Consider the following 18645-nt stretch of genomic DNA (forward strand, 5'->3'; position numbering starts at 1 on the left):
TTTGATTTTCTTCCTCTCAGCCTTAGGCCGTGCCCGTGGCTGTTGGCCAAACCCTCCTGCCTTTCCCACCTCAATTTGAGACAGACTGTTTTATTATGTAGTGTTAAGGTTTCGTCGATATCTAAATGGGCCTTCTCCAAAAAACTCTCAGCTGGTGTGTTCACTAAAACCTATTTGCATGGAGAGAGAGAGAAAGAGAGAAAGAAAGAAAAGGAGGCCAGGGTTGGACTCTCCTCAAATAACCTTAAAAGTTACACAAAGTCCCACCAAAAACAAGACAACGCATCGACATGAGTGGCTGAAAAAGATTGAGTGGATGCTCTGTTTCTCTCTCTCTGTCTCTCTGTCTCTCCCCAGTGTCCTCCCCCCCCCCTCCTACCTAGTTGGGTGTGCTGCGGAGCTAGCAGGGTTGAGAGGGCAAGTGCTGACCAGCCCTCTTTCTTTCTCTGTCTGCTGTTACTAGGTCACCACACACACACACACATACACACGCACACACACATGCATGCACACACACTTCTCCTTGCGGTCAGTGTTGCCACCAGGGAGAGGGGTAATTTAAGCCCTCCTTGATGTAGCCTATTCATCACTGTCCTGTAGTCCGCGCCTCAAAATTAAAGTCTGATCTACAAAGTTAGAGTGAAATGAGATAAAGAAAAAAAAAATTGGCAGAGGTCACCGAGGGCCAGGCCAGTCAAAACACAACGCCGCGGCTCAGCTGGGCTGGTGTGAGGTGCTTTAATTATTTTTTCTCTATATTGCGTGGGTTGTGATTTTTGTTTTTTAAGTGGAAAAAGCCAAATTAGCAGAATAACTTGTTGGGAGGCCCGGTGGGTCAGCGACAACAAACTTGTGAGGAGGGTCACTAGTCTTGACTGATGCTTCATTAGCATAACTGTGTAATTATTACCAATAAGACCACATTTCTATTAGTTTATATGCTATTTTAAAGTGGCACCTCTGCTAATAATCTGGTTAAAATGTGATAAAAACAGAAATGATTCAACAAACAAACTTGATAATATAAAGAAAAAGACGTGATTGTCCATGATTGGCCTCAACTGTAGTCATAATAATGAAATCAAAGCACCCAGTAATGCTGGCATTATTGTTTTAATTCCATTAAAACCTGGTGAACATCATTGCAAACTAAAATGTCATTAAGATGTGTGGAAGCAAAGTCAAATGTTACTGTTGTGTTTTATTGCAAATGGCCCCTCGTTGTTTGGATCCCACAGTCTCCACTGCTGTACATGGAAAAATAATAATCATTTCAAAGTGAAACAGTTTTTTAGGGCTGTCAATCGATTACAATATTTAACAGCAATTAACTGCATGTTTGTCCGTAGTTTATTGTGATTAATAACTAATTAATAAAAATTGTTTAGATGTTCAAAATGCACCTTAAAGCGAGATTTGTCAAGTACTGCATTCAGCATAAAAATATGCTCAAATCATAACATGGCAAACTGCAGCCCAACAGACAACAACAGCTGTCAGTGTGTCAGTGTGCTGACTTGACTATGACTTGCCCCCAAACTGGATGTGATTATCATAAAGTGGGCATGTCTGTAAAGGGGAGACTCGTGGGTACCCATAGAACCCTTTTTCATTCACATATTTTAAGGTCAGAGGTCAAGGGACACCTTTGAAAATGGCAATGGGAATTTTTCCTCGGCAAAATTTAGCGTAAGTTCGGAGCGTTATTTAACCTCCTTCGCGACAAAGTAGCATGACATGGTTAGCTAAGGTTCTAAATATTTAAAACTGTGTTAATGTTTTAAACAAAAATTATGGCATTAAAACAAATTTGCGTTCACACGTTATCGCATTAACTTTAACAGTCCTAGTTTTGTTTTTTTCAAATATGTTTTTTATTATCTTCTGACCTTGTTTAAACACAATATGCAGAACATGATAGTAGTAACGCTTCCTTTTGACACTTGCACATTTGATGAAGGTTGCAAAGTGGAATGACCATGATGCATTGTTATCACACTAAAAAAGGAAAAGGTGTATGTGTTACATGAGTTATGCATGCATTATTTGGGATTTTGGATATGAATGTACCGATCCGATACCGATATCAGGCCGATCCTGACTCTCTTCAATGTTTACGTCTGATAACGTGTGCGTGTTACGTCATGCGTCAGCAGCACACTGGTAGACCGCATAGCTGAGGGAGCTAACAACAAATATGTCAGCTGTTTGGAGGTACACGGTTAGGAAAGCAGTGTTTAAGTCAAGTCTGATGTTGTCCCACACATAAAAGAATGATCCCAGTGACTTCCACACAGTGAGGCATACAGCTTATTAAGTAAACATATCGGATTGGTACTTGGTTTTTAGCCCAGGTATCGGTATCGGGACTGAAAAAGTCGGATTGGTGCATCCCTAATTTTTGAGGAGTAGCAACACAGCCTCACTGCAGTTTGTGAAATAGTCACAAACTGTAATCTATTTCTCTTTTTTTTTGTGATCCTCAACACAACTTGTATTTTTAGTGCGTTTTCCTACAAATGTCCAGCAACACGTGACACAAGTGTCAACTTCCGCTCCAGTCTTTCCAAAATAAAACCACTTAGTTAGGTTTAGAATTGATCGACTTGTTTAGGCTTAGGCAACAAAACTACTTAGTTAGGTTTAGGAAAAGATCGTGGTTTGGGTTAAAATAACACCGGAAGTGGCGTAACTTAAGTACAGAAGTTACACGACAAATAAATCAACTTGGACTAGTGGTTTCACAGGGGTAAAACGAACACCGGTCTCCTGGGTGAAAGTCTTGTGTTTTTTGACCCAAATTGTGTGTCTATGTACATGAATCAATACATGACAAGACCCAATTCAAAATCATGTTTATAAGCAATTATTATGATATTAGCAAATGTCATCTAGCTGATAAAATAATGTTACGTATGTTTTCTGAGCTTTTTTTTTGCTTTTCCAGGACCCCAATCTGAACACAAGGGTTAAAGATGCAGTGGTATGACAATGACAGTACCTTTAGCTTCCTTCATCCGCATTGGAAGACGAGGGAGAAATTAGACTGCAGCCATGCATATTGTCGCTAATATCCACGCACTACGACCCATGATGTCGCTCCTCTGGCTTCTATAACTATCTAACGAGGCCAAGGGTCGTCTCATCATGCAATTTGATTGGATGAATTGATATACGTCCCTGAATGCAATAATGGGACAGAAGTGACAAAATAACATATTTTACACACAAGACATAGCAGAACAGGCAGGATTAGTATTCTTCATTTCGCTGCATCTTTAAGTGAAAAGCACAAACGGTGCGTTTTTAGTTCTACAACAGTCGTAAAGTAGATTCACAGGCTCAGATATATTTAGAAGGTATTTCTTCGGAAAATGTTTGCGTCTCTCGTGTCTGATGCAAGTCTGATGAGTTACACTGTTTATCAGCGTACAGTGTGACGGCGCGCTGCTGAGTGAGTCACTGCTTCCTCCTCACTGTGTACATGTGTGTGTTTTGCGCGCTTGTGTGTGTGCCGAAACCACGCTGACAGCTGCAGCTCATTACAGGCACTATTACTGATGGGGACTGCTGGGGGAAATTCCTTCTTCCACAGAGCAAACCACCCTGTTTACCACACACACACACACACACACACACACACAGGTCTCGCTTATTCATAAACCAGAGCTGCAACATCTGTAACTGAAACAAAAAAAAAAATGAAATAGAAACATTTACTGAACATTTACTCCTTAGTGAAAAATGAGGAAAAGGGAAGCTATCTTGTATAAAATGAGGTGACACATATTCCATCCTTCCAGTTGCTGGAGAATGAAAGACATCCCTCACCTGTGCATGAAGTCTTCTACATGTAGTTGTGTAGGTGTGTGTTCACATAAACACACACATACACACACACACACACACAGCCACAGGGTGAGCAAACTTAAGAGGAGATGAGATCACCGTAGCACTCTAAGCCTTTCTAAATTGGCAAACAGCAGCGTCACACACACACACACACACACACACACACAGCCACAGAGTATACAGTGTCCAGTGACGTTAATGAGAGGGCTGAAAGCCAGACACACATGTGCTAGAGTCATTAGGGAAGACTTCATAGCTACACTTCAGGCCACTACACTCCATTACTGTACTTCATTGGTTACACTGCTTGAAAATAGTGGTTTCTCAAAGTCAGGTTCAGGGACCACCAGGGCTCCATGGAGACCCCCAGGGAGTTCCTCATTAAATAACAAACAAAACCGGTTACCTGTTTTTCTTTATCTAATTTATTTGAAGCACTATGTTACAAGAATACAAGGATCACTATTTTTTACACAGTCGCAGAATGCACGGCTCTACCGAGAAACATAACACTGTTCATTTCTTATAGATTACGTATTTTTCCTCTTATTATCTGCAGTGCAGTAACATCGGTTGTTACGGCAATACTAGTAGTTTAAATATTAGTTATACTAATAGCTCTTCTATTCGTGCCTATTTTGGCTTTTAAATGTGTAGTAAACTGAGAACTATCTAAATAAAAGTAGCATCATGAATGAAAGAACACAAAGTGTCACATTTATGCAGGGGAATGCAGACTCAGTCTTGGCAGGAAATAAACAGTATTCATCAGTGAACAGGAGTGGTGATGGTGAGGGTGGGAGATAATCCAGAGAGGGGCTGATGGCAGAAGAGAAGGTCCAGGATTGTGAGCTGCTGGCGGGCTTGAGGTTTGGCGTGGCTGGCTGGCTGGCCGGCTGGTCGAACTGAGCAGACAGAGACAGAGGTTTAGACTTGATTCAGGCAAACAGGTAACTAGCAAACTGACGGGCAGAATGACAAAATCAAAGGCTAGATTTCCCTGATGCAACAAACTGCTGTACAGAGAAACGATCCTACAGAGACTGAAGATCAGAGCAGTGACGATGTACCGTTTGGTGAAGAGCTGATGACGACCAGGTGAGCTTTGATTGCTGAGGCGGAGCAGGTGTGGATCATGGAAAGCAAGCAGACCAGATTGAGTGCAGGGATGGGGACCAGGAACACAGACAGACAAGCAGACACAGACAGGCAGGACAGCAGACTAAAAGACAGACAGAAACTGACACTAAGATGGCATCGTGACACAAAGGGAGGATAAACAGACGGTGCATATACACAACTCCGTACACTACATGGCCCACGCAGCCTGGTCTGGGTGTGTATTTTCACAGCAACGGGCCTTCGGAACAATGGGCATTTTGCTTTCGGGTTAACAGGTTTTTCGGGATAACGGGCTGTTTGACAAATGGGCTTTTGGTCCAATGGGACATTTGTCAGACTATTGGGGTTTTGGAATAATGAGCCGTCAGAACCATGTCACGACAGTGTTTCAAACTATGACTGTAATCCGTGAGCAGGGAATACTTATTAGGAGGACCAGCTCAGTTGTTGGTTTTGGTTATTTCATGGGAAAGACAATAAGAAAAAAATTGAATCACTCAAGCCTTATCATTTAACAACCCTGTCTCCTAAAAACAACATTTCCATACAGGGATTACTCCTTGATTACAGTCCCTTTTTTTAACACAGTTAACATTATGAATTGAAACAAAACAAAAACTCAACCAAACTACCTGGTTATGTTTAGGAAACAAAACTACTTAGATATAGGTTTACTAAAAGATCATGGCTTGGCTTAAAATAAGTATGTTTGTTAAGTAACTTAACTTACACACGGAACTTAAAATACGTCAACGTTGACTTTTGATTTCACACGGGACACAAACAGTCTTCTGGGGGGAAGTCCTGGGTTTGTTTGACCCACCCATCCACTCTAACATCATCACTGCGCGGACATGCACAGATCATGATTGGAAATGTGTTTGTGATAAATTAAAAACAAATGTAATCCGGTAAAAATATCTTTCCCTCGAAACGTAATTGACAATGCAATTTTGTTGTATGGGAACATCGTTTTTAGGAGACCAGGCTGCATTTAAGGACATTCCGGCGATTTCAATTACTAAACAATTTAGTTAAAATGGACTAAGCTTAATGTTTGCGATTTTAGACATTCAGATACATCATTGATTTTGTCAGAAATAGGTCCTAAGTAGAGATGCTGTAAACTATTCTGTTTAAAAGTGTGAGGCATTTTAACATGTCTGTGGGTGTTGTTTGGGGTAAAACACATTATCTGTTACCTTTACACAGAAGATAATTCCACTCAAGGTGACATATCATTTGTAACATTTCATTATAATCATTGGTTCATCCAAAGTCTTACCTTGGTTCCTGGCATTACAGTGATGGTGAAAAGCATAATTTTGATAAATAAAGTCATCACATGTACCGTGAGTAAATCCTGGAAATAAGTGTTTTTGTTTTGCAGAATATTTGGCCTGAGTGAAAGTTGTTAACTTAAAAAAAAAAAAAAAAAACAGAACACAATTTTAGATTATTTGGATGGAAGTCCTATATTAAGTATATGTTTCATTTGATTTCCTTTCATTAGCCTTTACCAGCATGGCAGTAAATGGGTGTATCATCAGCATAAAGGTTAAAAACTAAACTAGTGGTCGTTATTTGTAATTACAACTGTAAGACGAAGGTTATGAAAACCACAAAAAAAATTCTATCTCCAAAGATTTATTATTAGCATATTCTGCCATAACCTAATAATGCCGTGCTCTGTCTCTAAGCTGTCATGACCAGAGAAGGAGAGAGATAGAGAGATGGTCCACTCCATGCTGTGATGTATCTGTTGCATTAATCAGCCTCTTAAATTGGAACGGGCTGCTTTTATTAATTATGTTCAACGTGAGGATGGTAGAGCGTCTCCCAACCATCCCTCCCTCCTCGTTTAGACACACAAATCACTTCCAGGAAGAAAAAAAAAGACAGTAGAGAGAGACAGAGAGAGCTTCATTACAAGCAAATGAAAAGAGAAAATGGGACGATGCAAAAGGGAATGCAGTGAAGGAATGACGACAGGTATTTCAAAAATAAAATCAAAGGTACATAATAGGTGGAGTCCTATTGGCATCTCTGGATTTAAAACATATTTAACTAAAATTAGTGGAAAAAAACACATGTAGTGCTACTCCCATCTGGAGATATTACATTGTAGTAAAGTAACAGCATTTTATTTCAAAATTACCAGTGCGTTATTAGAGTTTCACTTTTATTCCTAAACTATGAATTACACTTTAGACATTGCTAAGATGTTTATGTGCATGAATTTAATGATTAAGCTAATTGTTTTCAGTAAAAAAAAGTTAATTTTGTCGGTTCCCATTCTTGAAAACATTATCCCCAACTAGACCCAAATGTACCCACTTGAAGAACCCCCTTCCTCCCTCTTTGCACGTAAAAAGGTCAAATTTACTATGAGTATAAAGACCATATATTTACAAGAACTTATAGCTAAAGTACAGGCCAGGCCGGTGCCACAAGGGGTCTTATATACAATACAACTGTATTGGGGGCTGTATTGTATCTATAGAAAAATAACAAAAACAACAAAATTATTGGACGAGATATGCAGTGAGATTATCGCTTAGCTGTTCTTTCAGAACCAAGGACAGCACAGTTTGTTGCGTGTAGAGGTTGCGTGTTTAGGTGTGGTGCTGTCCGGTACTGAAACTGAGAGGAGGAGATTGATAAACATTCGTTAGCTTCACTACTAGTGCCTTCTACGGTACCTGCCGGTGGTGGTGGTACACCAACAAATGTCTCTGTTCTTGCATTTTTCCGAACAAAAAAGCTTGCAATTGCACGTACATTTAGAATCGTGGCTATGTGCCCTGATTGTTTTCTTTTTTAGTTTTTTGTTTAGCACAATCGCTTAGCTGGTGTCTGTACATTTTGAATTTGTCTGATATTAAATTTGGCAGCACTGCGTCATTGTGGAAGGGGGTGCAGGCACTTATACCCAAATCAATCACAATTCTTATACATATACTGTATATTGTATCACAAGTTAATTTTGTACCTGTTTGCATCTCTTCCAGTAAATAACATATATAAAGAAAATAGGACACATATTTTAAAAGTTTAGTTGCCCCCCAGGCCGGCCTAGTCCCCAACATCCTCCATACCAATCAATCCAATTCAAAAAGTTTACATTTAACAACACTGATACCCAACACCAAAATCTTCAGTCAGATATTTTGGGGAGGCAAGTGGGGAGTACCATCTGAGGTATTCTGCCACACCAGCATCAGCAGGGCATCTTGGCTCCTTGTATAGACAGTCTGACGCAATCTGGAAGTAACAGATTATCTCACCTGACACGACAATAACCAAGTCGGTTTACAGCAACACAGTTTAGTGACAAATCAACTACAGTCCCAGTTTTCAAAAGACAGAGTGAAACATGGATAATTTTTACTGCCTGTTACACTGAATAACACCAGTCCAGATGTGTTCAACAAGAGCAGCAACGCACTGGTTTATATCTAACATGTGCATCAGTGATGGTGCGATTCAAGCACACTGTGTTTTAATTGTGTAGATGTGCCAGCAATTAATATCTATATATCTATATATAGATATATAGATATGTATATAAGTTGTGTATTAGAGATCTGTGCACGGCGAGCAGAGGATACAGAACTACCAAAACCTTTAGGCACTCCTGAGCAGAGCACAGAGGACATGTACACCAACCTGAAGCAGGACTGGCAGCCAGTGCGTTTTTGAGTGAGTTTAACACTGAATATTGAGAGGAACAAATAGTTTTCTTTCAACTTTCGTGGGATCTGATGACGTGTCTGGTCTTTACAAATATTGGGGGAGGACAAATTTCCATATTTCATATATTGGAGGAGACATGACCCTGAGGCGATTACACACTTGCTGATACCATTTTTTAATACTGGATGCTTTATGAGGTAGACTGACCGATACAAGTTCAAATCTGGGGTTTAGACTAATTGCAATTTGCTGTGAATCAGGCCACTGTAAAATAACAAAATAATGGTAATGTTGGTAACGGTAATGATTCATATAATGACAAAACTCTGAAGAATAAATGAAATCCTTCACCTTCTATGTACCCTCAGTACATAGACGTATTTTATGACACACTTGGCTCTTTTTTTAGTGAGCTGTACTCATTTGATAAAACACAATCCTTTTAGAAAGGCATAACTGTGTGCTCATAGTTCTGGACCTTTTTTGTGAGTCATTCAAAAGTGGTATTGAAACATTAATTAATCACGACTATATTAATTTTGAAACATTAAAAGAGATAATTTCTCTGCCAATGATGTCAACAACCAGTCTGAGCAGACTCAAATTATAACAACTATTTATATTGATAAAGAAAACTGTGCTCAGACAGAGAGTCCTACGGTCTTTAAATTTGTGCCGGGAAATTGAAGTGTAATGTTGCCTCTGAGTACCCAGGTCTGGACCTCTAAATATATCAAACTTCTTTTGGGGTTTTCTCATAACTTGTGAAATCAAGAGGTTTTTACTTTACTTTTTGTGATAATCGTGTTGATGCTACGTATATATTTTTTTTCATTAAATAAAAGTCTATCATGACTTTAAGATATAAGAAATGACAAAGGGATGATCAGATTATTTAAATCAATGTGCAAAAGTTCTAAAAGTTGTCTCAACTCTCTCTTCGGTAGTCTTTGGCATGCTCTCTGTAGTTCTTAATGTACAAGAGTTGGTATTATTTCCCACTATATGATCCATTATATTATGATGCTGCTGGCTATATACAAACACAGCACTAGGCTGCAGAAACCCTCAGGAGTCAAATGCTGTATATTTCACGATGTATAGCGAGTGCGTGGGAGCCACTCCACACTGAGAGCTTCAGTGGATACAAATCACGGGCCGATACTCTTGTCACGTCAGCCTGAGCTGAGCCCAAAGCCACTTCAGCTGCACCCGGTGTTTATCTTACTGTGACATTCTCCCTGCTGTTACGCCAAAGCCTCCTCCTCCTCCACCCACTTCCACCCTACCGCTACCCTGTGTTAAGATACCTGCTAAATGGAAAGAGAGACGGATGGATTTAATGGTGGTAGAGTGATACAGAGAAAGTGAAGTGGAGGGAGAGAGAGAGAGAGAGAGAGAGAGAGAGAGAGAGAGAGAGAGAGAATGAGCTCACATTTGTCCTCTGTGACAGTGGTGATGCTGAGAGGCCCTGATGTGACACAAGGGAAGTTTGATTCTGCATACATATGTAAAACAGTTTCAGTGTGAGGAAACAAGCTGTGTGTGTGTGAGAAGTGTGGGCGGATGTCTTTTTTATATTGTTGAGGTTTAGGTTAGAGTATTGAATTAGTGTTGTCACATTATGATAAAGTTTAAGGTTAATATTACAGTAACCCCATAACAATTTCAAGGCCTTCACAAGTATCTGCAAAATGTTCACTGTCAATATATTCCTCCTACTTTGCTTTTCCGACAATAGTTTAATGCTTTTTAAAGGTTTGGTAAAGTCAAGGCTGACTTGAAAGATGTTTTGACTTGTTCAATACTGAGCCAAAAACAAACCAAAGAAGCTAGACCAAAATAGTCAACGCAGTCGTCAACGTCAATGTACAGGTGGTGACAAAAAACAAATAAAAGAGTAGAGAAACCACATGCTTCGAATGATATCATCTGACTGAATGGGCGTCATCAGCGGTTATCAACCTCATAGATATGGGTTGGTAGGGGCCTGCTACACCTACGAGGAGGTTCAGAAGGCCATTATCATCTATACACATGGTTGATCAGTGATACGAATACAAGAAGACGACGCCGACCTCCAGTGGTTGTAGTAATTAAGACGGGAGCAAAGGAGGAAGTCAGGTGTGGTAGTATAATGAGCGATACATTCCGTGTAGTGAGGAGGTCGGGGTGGATGGATGGATCAAACAAACACAGAACTTATGAACAGTATGTTGACTTATTTTAACGTATTTTTTTTCCGTAACTTACATACTTATTTTAATCCAAACCACGATTGTTTCCTAAGCCTAACCAAGCAGTATAATTGCCTAAATTTTAAGTTGTTTTGTTTGAGTTCAAATGATAAGTTTCACTTTCACTTTCACAACGTGATAGGTGCAGTTTGGCCCGTCTGAAGCTGTAGAATGGTAGTGATAACCGCTGATAACGCCCATTCAATCATCTGATACCATTAAAAATGGGGGAAACAACAAATACAGATGCTTCTACTGCTTCAATGAATGTTCTGATGAGTAGGACATTATGTTCAATGGCCTTTGTAGTCACCTAGGGGAGCTTTTTTGACCAAAGTGTTCTCCATCACCAAAATCAAAAGTGAGGGAATATATTTTGGGATAATGTTCTTCGTCCCTCCAGTGGAGTTCCAGAGACTTGGAGAATCTATGACAAGGATCGCTGAAGCTGTTCTGGAAGCTCATGATGGCCCAATACCTCACTAACACATTTAATGTTGAGTTTTCCTTTAATTTGTTACACAACACCTAAATTTAACAAATTCAATTTTACATATACTATCTATTTCTAGGAAATTTGGTTGAGAAGTAGTTATAGTACGGAATATTATTCCCCCTTTCCCGCATACAATAAATACACAAGAGAAACATCTGTCAGTTGCAATAAGCATTCATGCACTTGAACTGTGTGTACGTCTAAGTGTGTGCACGCTCCCCCCCCCGTCCACACACCCCCTCTCCTAACATAAACTCACCCTGACCTCACGTTGAACCAACATCCATATGCTCGTCCACGCCTCTGCACAAACAACAGATAGGATACTGTGTTAAATGTGGGCACCCCAGGGTGCAGCGGCCACGGCGTCTCCCTTACAAACTGGCGGTCAGGTGCCCTCGGGGCCCGCTAAGACGCTAGCTGATTTGACATCCACGTCTGCTCCACGCCTGTCTGAATTAGCACTTCACTGTCCGACAATCTGCCCTACCTCGAGGGGGAAGGTCAAATGATTTTCCCCCCGTCTGAAAAGAGCGAGCAGTCCTAGCTTTAGGTTATTTACAGTGACACCGAGGACGCTTTACTGGCGACATTTTCTCGATGTGTCTCCTGCACCTCAAACGCTGAAATGTGGATTTGCAGCTGCGCAAGTGATGACTGATGGACGGGGAAATAGGAAGCAGCGTCCTCGACAGTAAGCAGATGCTGACCAGCAGATCACCATGAACAGGCCTCCGAGGTTTTGGACTCTCACAGGGATGTATGTTCCGTGAAGGGTCTGAGCATGTGTGTGTGTGTGTGTGTGTGCGTGCGTGTAGTCCAAAGGAGTTTGTGAAGGCTTTCCCTCTGAAGTGTCAACCTCCCAGAGAGAGGATCAAGTGCTAAGCGGGGGACTCGGGAGCTCAGTGCCTGGTGTATATGTGTGTGTGTGTCTGTGTGTGTGTCCAGCAGCCCACACTGGTGGTATTAGGGATTGAGGAAGTGATATATCCTTTTATCTGTTACTGTGGATGACCACAAGCCTGACCGGAGTCGGCCCCGCATGGCTAAATCCACACACTCAAAGGATGGATCAGTGTGTGTGTGTGTGTGTGTGTGTGTGTGTGTTTGGGTGTACAAAGGTGCATCAGAGAGCGAGGCCTTTCTCCTGAGGGGGGAGCGCAGAGTTGAAAGGTCAAACACACATGTGGGGGGTCAGTGAGCAGCCTGGCAAGCGGAACAGAAGCGTCATACACACAGAAACACACGGGTAAGTTATTGTGTGTGTGTGTGTGTGTGAGGAAAATGAGAAGAGCCTTATAAGATGAAAAACATAAAAACATAGAATCATACTGTTTGCATAGGGTGAATGTATGTGTCTCTGTTGTATCTAACTTTACAGATGATCTCTTTTCCTTGTATTGCTGTTTTATTGGTACATTTCAGACCATAACTGTTTGTTTTTCTGTGTATTTTTCTAACTGACCTCCATGTAAAAAGTCAAAGAATAATGAAAGTTGAACCAACGATGGACTCAAAAGTATTTAATATTTTTAATGTACTTTGTTATTCCAACCCAATAATATTTTGATGAACTTTAATATTTACTTTATGCATTTTTAAACATTCTGTAAATCTTCAACTTCAATTTATATGATATCATTATAATGATTATCATTTTACAAAAAAAAAAAATCTGTTTTCCAAATTTATGATTGTAAGCAATTGTGATTTAAAACTAAATGACAGAGTTAAAGAAAAGGGAAATTAGTAAGAAAAAATAATATGCCTTATCCATGATAGGGTGATGGTCGTAAAAATCCCAGGCACTCAAATGAGTGTTAAAGGATTAAAGGCCTTTAATGAATATAGGCTTATACAGTGACTCTCAGCCTATTTAGCTTGTGACCCCGTAACAGGAAGCAAGGTCGACATGCAAATCTCCGTCACCTTTGAGTTGAATTGAATAATGATTTTCCCTCATTAGACTGCTTCATTTGATTTGAAGCATTAAGAGATAAAAAAAACGTGGTATTTCACAAGAAAATTAGCAAAGGTTAAGAAGAAAAATCTAAAAAAAATAGTGTAGAACATTTTTGTTTTTCTTATTCCCTATTTCAGTAATCATCTCATGACCCCTTATATTCATTGCATGAGACCTTGTATGGGTCCTGACCCTTAGGTTGGGAACCACTAGGCTAATACATTATACAATTATAAAAATACACCAATGCACTCAGGGTGTCTTGACATTCAATGAAACCAAACCAATATCTGGTTTGGGTTTTGGAATTTGGTCAAAATGACCCAATTTAACTTGTTTGATTAGTGAAAGAACTAATATGTCACTGTCTTATTTTTCATAAAAAAAACATGCAATACAATATATTTTCTAAAATTACACATACTGTACAACCCCAACACATTTATGTCCTCCATCTGAAGTTGACCAGGGCAATTTGAGAGGCTTGAGATCAATCTAGCAATTTTCTCCTAGTAACACACCTTCCCATAGAGATGAGCAATATGACGATATATATTGTAAAAAAAAATAAAAAATGTCTATTACCAGGTTGAATTACCAGGAAACATGCTATATTGTAATATATAGAATATCGGTATCGAGATATGAAATCACCTATATCATGTTTGAGGATTTTGACTACATTGCCCAGCCCTACTTTCCACACAATTGCTGACAATGGTAGTAAAAAAAAAAAAAAAAATTGTGGTCATACGAGATGGAGAGATCAGTGACCAGGAGCACTGTGAGCCGCACATTATACTGAATTACAACTGCACAAAGAGAGGCGTGGACAGTTTATACAAGCTGCCAAGCTGTCCTGCAACAGCTGCCAAAGAAAAAAACTCTTACAGGGGCCTCCTCTGGTCTTTTACAACATGCTGGATGTGTTGACATACTATGCTTTTGTGATCTGGATGGCACCAAACCCAGAAAGCTCCAGAGGAGAGGGGTCTTTGTAGAGGAGTGAGGCGAGGCACTGGCATCTGTGTTCCAGAAAATGCACACGCAAAAAAAAAATCTATTATGTTACGTATACCCCGCTGCTATTTGCTACTAATATAAAAAAGAGTATGTAGGTATAAATTTCATTTTTGTTCTGATTTAAAATGGCACCAATAATGTCCTGGGTTAGTTTGACCCGGTGAATACTGGTGAACACGACACATCACGTCTGATAATTGGCGTTGTTGACACTGTTCTAGTGTAGCTGTATAAGTGTCATAAGACAACGGTCGGCGCTTTGTCACACTTTTTTACACTACTATTATTAGTGATATAAATAGGTACAGTATTAGTAACTGAGACCATGTGGACATCACGGCTACACATTTTACCATCGCTCTATTTCTATCTTTTCTCTATTTATAAAACACGGCGAGCTCATCCCTACGCTGTAGCGACAGAAGCATGACTTTCATTTACACTTGGGATGAGGCGATCCTCTCTGCAAGGAGCAAATAATGATGTACAGTCGATGTGATTCTACCGCTCCCGACGTATTATACCGTGGTTTATGGTGTTGTAGTGGGTGGCGGTGCATGTCAGGTGGGGGTGCTGAGCTACCTGACAACGCAGCGGGAAAATGTGTTAAAAGCCAAACCGTGTTTGTCGTTGTGTTTTCACAGCTACGATCTAAACTACAACAAGAGTCGGTGAGGACGGCTCAGATTCGTGGTCACAATCTCATCTCTCGCTCTCTCTCTGCTTCTTCTTCTTCTTTCTTCTTTTGTTTTGCAGGTCGGTGCGGAGATTTTTTGCAAGATTGTTTGTTATGATCCGGTGCGTTTTGACCTCAACCGGAACCAACAATCTTACCCGGGTATGAGAGACCATACGCACCGACACACTTAACGTGCAAAGAAACACATTCATCTGTTAAACAGAGCGAACACATCACTCTTTGCTAAGTAGAAGTTTCACTCATATCTTCCCCCTTCGTTCTCTCATCTGTCCATGTCATCCCTCACTAACCCGCTTTCACATCACCCATCAGTTAGTCTCACACACACACACACACTCCTCTCCACATCAGCCATCACATACATGTACATCTTCGCATTCACGCGCAGACCGACTGCTTTACATCACATGTCAGATTCACACGCACACACACACTCACATACAATGCATCACACATCAGTTATATCTTTTAGGCTGAAGGAGAGAGAGGGGGGGGAGGGTGTCGGCGGCGGGAGAGGTTGACAGGGGAGAAGAGGAAGTACACAGGAAGTACATTAGTTATCACTCCCATGTCTTCTCCACCTTTTCACTTCTTATCATCACCCGATGTCTCAGACCCCAGCCGAGCCGCTTCTCCTTCTCATCCCACCCCTTTTCCTTTTCTCTTTCTGTCTCTCTCTCTTTCTCACACACACGCACACACACGCACACACACACACACACACACACGCCTCTAAAAATGACTTCCGTGCTCCATTTTAGTGTCGGGCCCTGGGATCTAGATGACACTTGGCAAGCCGTAGAAGCCGCAAGACAACTGGATGAAATATTTAAATGAAAGACGGCAGGGGTAGAAGAAGGTGAAGAAAGGAGGAGGGGGGGGAGAAGACAGAGAGAAAGAAAATAGGACAGAGGACGAGGGAAGGAGAGAGTGACGATATTCAGATGGTGAGCAGAATGTGAAGGATTTCTTTTCTTTGGCAAAGAGAGGGTCGGTGTGACAAGAGGTGCGGATGAATTGGCTTTCACCTACGAAATAGCCTGAAGAGAAATAAAACCAATATAGTAAGAGATCACATCGCTTTGTCTTGGAATCATCAGCAAGCCTCAATATGTGTCAAAGTACTTTCAGCACGGTGCCAGCTCAGATGCTTAGAGGAGGACAATGAATCTTAATACCAACGTGATCTCACAGAAAGACGTGAAATGACCACAATCCTTTAACAGCGCATGATATGGTGGCGGCACGTAAAACAATTTAGGTTTAGGCAACAAAAATACTTCTTTTGTCATATAAGCTGCTCTGTAAGGCTGTATGAAATGCTAGTATGCTAACATGCTCAATTTTAATGCTTACATAAAAAATATGAATACTTACACTTTATTACATTGTCGTATACATACAGGTACATATATGCAATTTGACCCATCCTAAGCCTTTAACAGCAGTGGGCTGCTGTAAAGTACCCGGAGATAACTGGTGCTGGTATAAAGTTTACTACAGTATATTCATAATTGGATAGGCTGCATAAAAAATGTTGACCTGTTGGTGGCACTAGATGGAAAGTAAGGGGATAACCAAAGTCGTAGAATCCATCGTCTGATCTATCAATATATGGTACAGATATCTCATATTTTTTTCCTTTTAAAGCATTTTTTTATGTAAAATTAAAATAAAATCACAGCAGTCCATCTAATACGTGTCCAGACATTTCACTATAAAAACAAAGATTATGTCAACTTCATTGTGGTGCTAGGTATTCATCCTCTGGGGACCATAAATGTGCACAAAATCCAATGTCAATCCATCCAGTAGTTGAGATATTTCAATCTGGACCAAAGAGATGGATCGACAGACTGACATCGGTTATTCACATGATTCTATTCTGAAAAGTTATTAACATTTTATGAAAGTTTACTTTTACTTCTATCGATGAATGGCTCTGACAAAGTCTGCAAAGTCATTATATAATTTTATTCTGCAAGTTCCAACTGCAAAGCCAATCAGCGTTCATATAGTATACTATCTAAGTCCTGCCTCTTCACCGTGTTGCCTCACTGCTCTGTGATTGACATTAAAGGAGCTAAAAATACCATCCATACCATACCTTCCAAATTAGAAGTTTTGAAAACCTCAAAATAGATGATTATAATAAAGACATTATAAATGACAATGATATAAATACCAATTAAGTTGCAAGTCGTTTTTTTTATTATTTTATTTGCACCTGGGTAAGAATAGTCACATGGCAGCTATTTGTCTATTTACAGCTGGTAGTAATAGTAGTAGTAAAGAGCAACACAGTGCATGTACAGAGTAAGTTATGGAGGATGAATGGGTTGAATTCAGGTCTTTAATCCCAGAAACTGGGGTTTGAGTCTTGTGAGAAGCCTATTTTTCACTTAGTTGACTTATAATTTTCAAATTTTGTAATTATTATTTTCATTTTTTAGTCGCAGTTTGGTTAGGTTTAGGCAACAAAACTACTTTGTTAGGTTTAGGAAAAATATACATACAGTTATACACATACAGTATCTAATGTGTGCCAGGGTCGGGTGCAAATAGTATTGTTGGCTACTGACAACTTGTTGCTAACTGGCTTTTTTTTTGTCTTGTTTCATCTTGGCAAAAAGCTGATTTTCACCACTAGCTGTTACAGCTGGGACAGTTACAAATCTTACGCCAATGCTTGTTAACAAAAATACCGTTTTTTATTACTGAGTCCAAACTTTTAATATGTAGGAATCTGACATAAATGAAAGTTTTTAGCTAAATAATTGTGTAAAATTTGAATGATCTGATGCTAACTCTACAGCATTAATAACATAGTCTGTGTCTGGTTATAACACATCTATTGCTGCAGACATAATGATAAAAGCGACCACATTCAGAGCTCAGACACTGACAGTGATGACCTGAGCTTGTCCAAGCAAAAACAAAAAAAATAATCTGGGACCTGAGTCAGCTTTGGGATGCCTGCTCTTTTGACCAATAAAAGACAACTTTACTGCATGCCATTTTTACCATCAAAGATGTGAAAACTGGAGCACCCCGGTAGCTCAACTGGTAAAGCAGGCGCCCCATGTACTACAGGCTGACTCCTTACCGTAGTGGTTCGAATCCAACCCGTGGCCTTTTGCTGCATGTCATCCCCTCTCTCTCCCCCTTTCATGACTATCACTTTCTCTAATAAAGGCAAAAGCCAAAACAATAATCTTAAAAAAAAAAAAAAAGTGAAAACTTTGAACCTCAATATCTCAAAACCAGGACCACAGATAGAACCTTATAATTCCATTTATGTTTGAGTCCATCTCCCATGCAAGACAAAAGACACAATAAAGACGAACTTTTGGTGGGTGTGTGTGTGGGTGTGTGTTGTTTATTCAATCGTCCACACTTGCTGTATAAGCTCTCTGTAATTATTTTCAGCCATGTGTGCAGAGCTGCATGCTGGACGTGCAAATGCGTATTTAAGATGCATGCATGTGAGTGTTTGTCACTGTGTATGCCTTGGTGCATATTCTGTATGTGCATAATTGTACTGTACTGCATCTAT

The 18645-nt window shown here is 40.1% G+C and overlaps 1 long non-coding RNA gene across 1 annotated transcript in view; it reads right to left on the minus strand.

Moving 5' to 3' along the window:
• Window positions 1–2662: 2662 nt before the first annotated feature.
• Window positions 2663–18645, minus strand: part of LOC119482471 — a 60400-nt gene continuing 44417 nt past the window's right edge. The window contains exon 3 of the long non-coding RNA XR_005205436.1: window positions 2663–4757. This is a non-coding gene — a long non-coding RNA (uncharacterized LOC119482471). The remainder of the gene's footprint in view (window positions 4758–18645) is intronic.

The sequence above is a fragment of the Sebastes umbrosus genome, chromosome 2 (genome assembly GCF_015220745.1).
Source record: "Sebastes umbrosus isolate fSebUmb1 chromosome 2, fSebUmb1.pri, whole genome shotgun sequence".
Lineage (NCBI taxonomy): Eukaryota > Metazoa > Chordata > Actinopteri > Perciformes > Sebastidae > Sebastes > Sebastes umbrosus.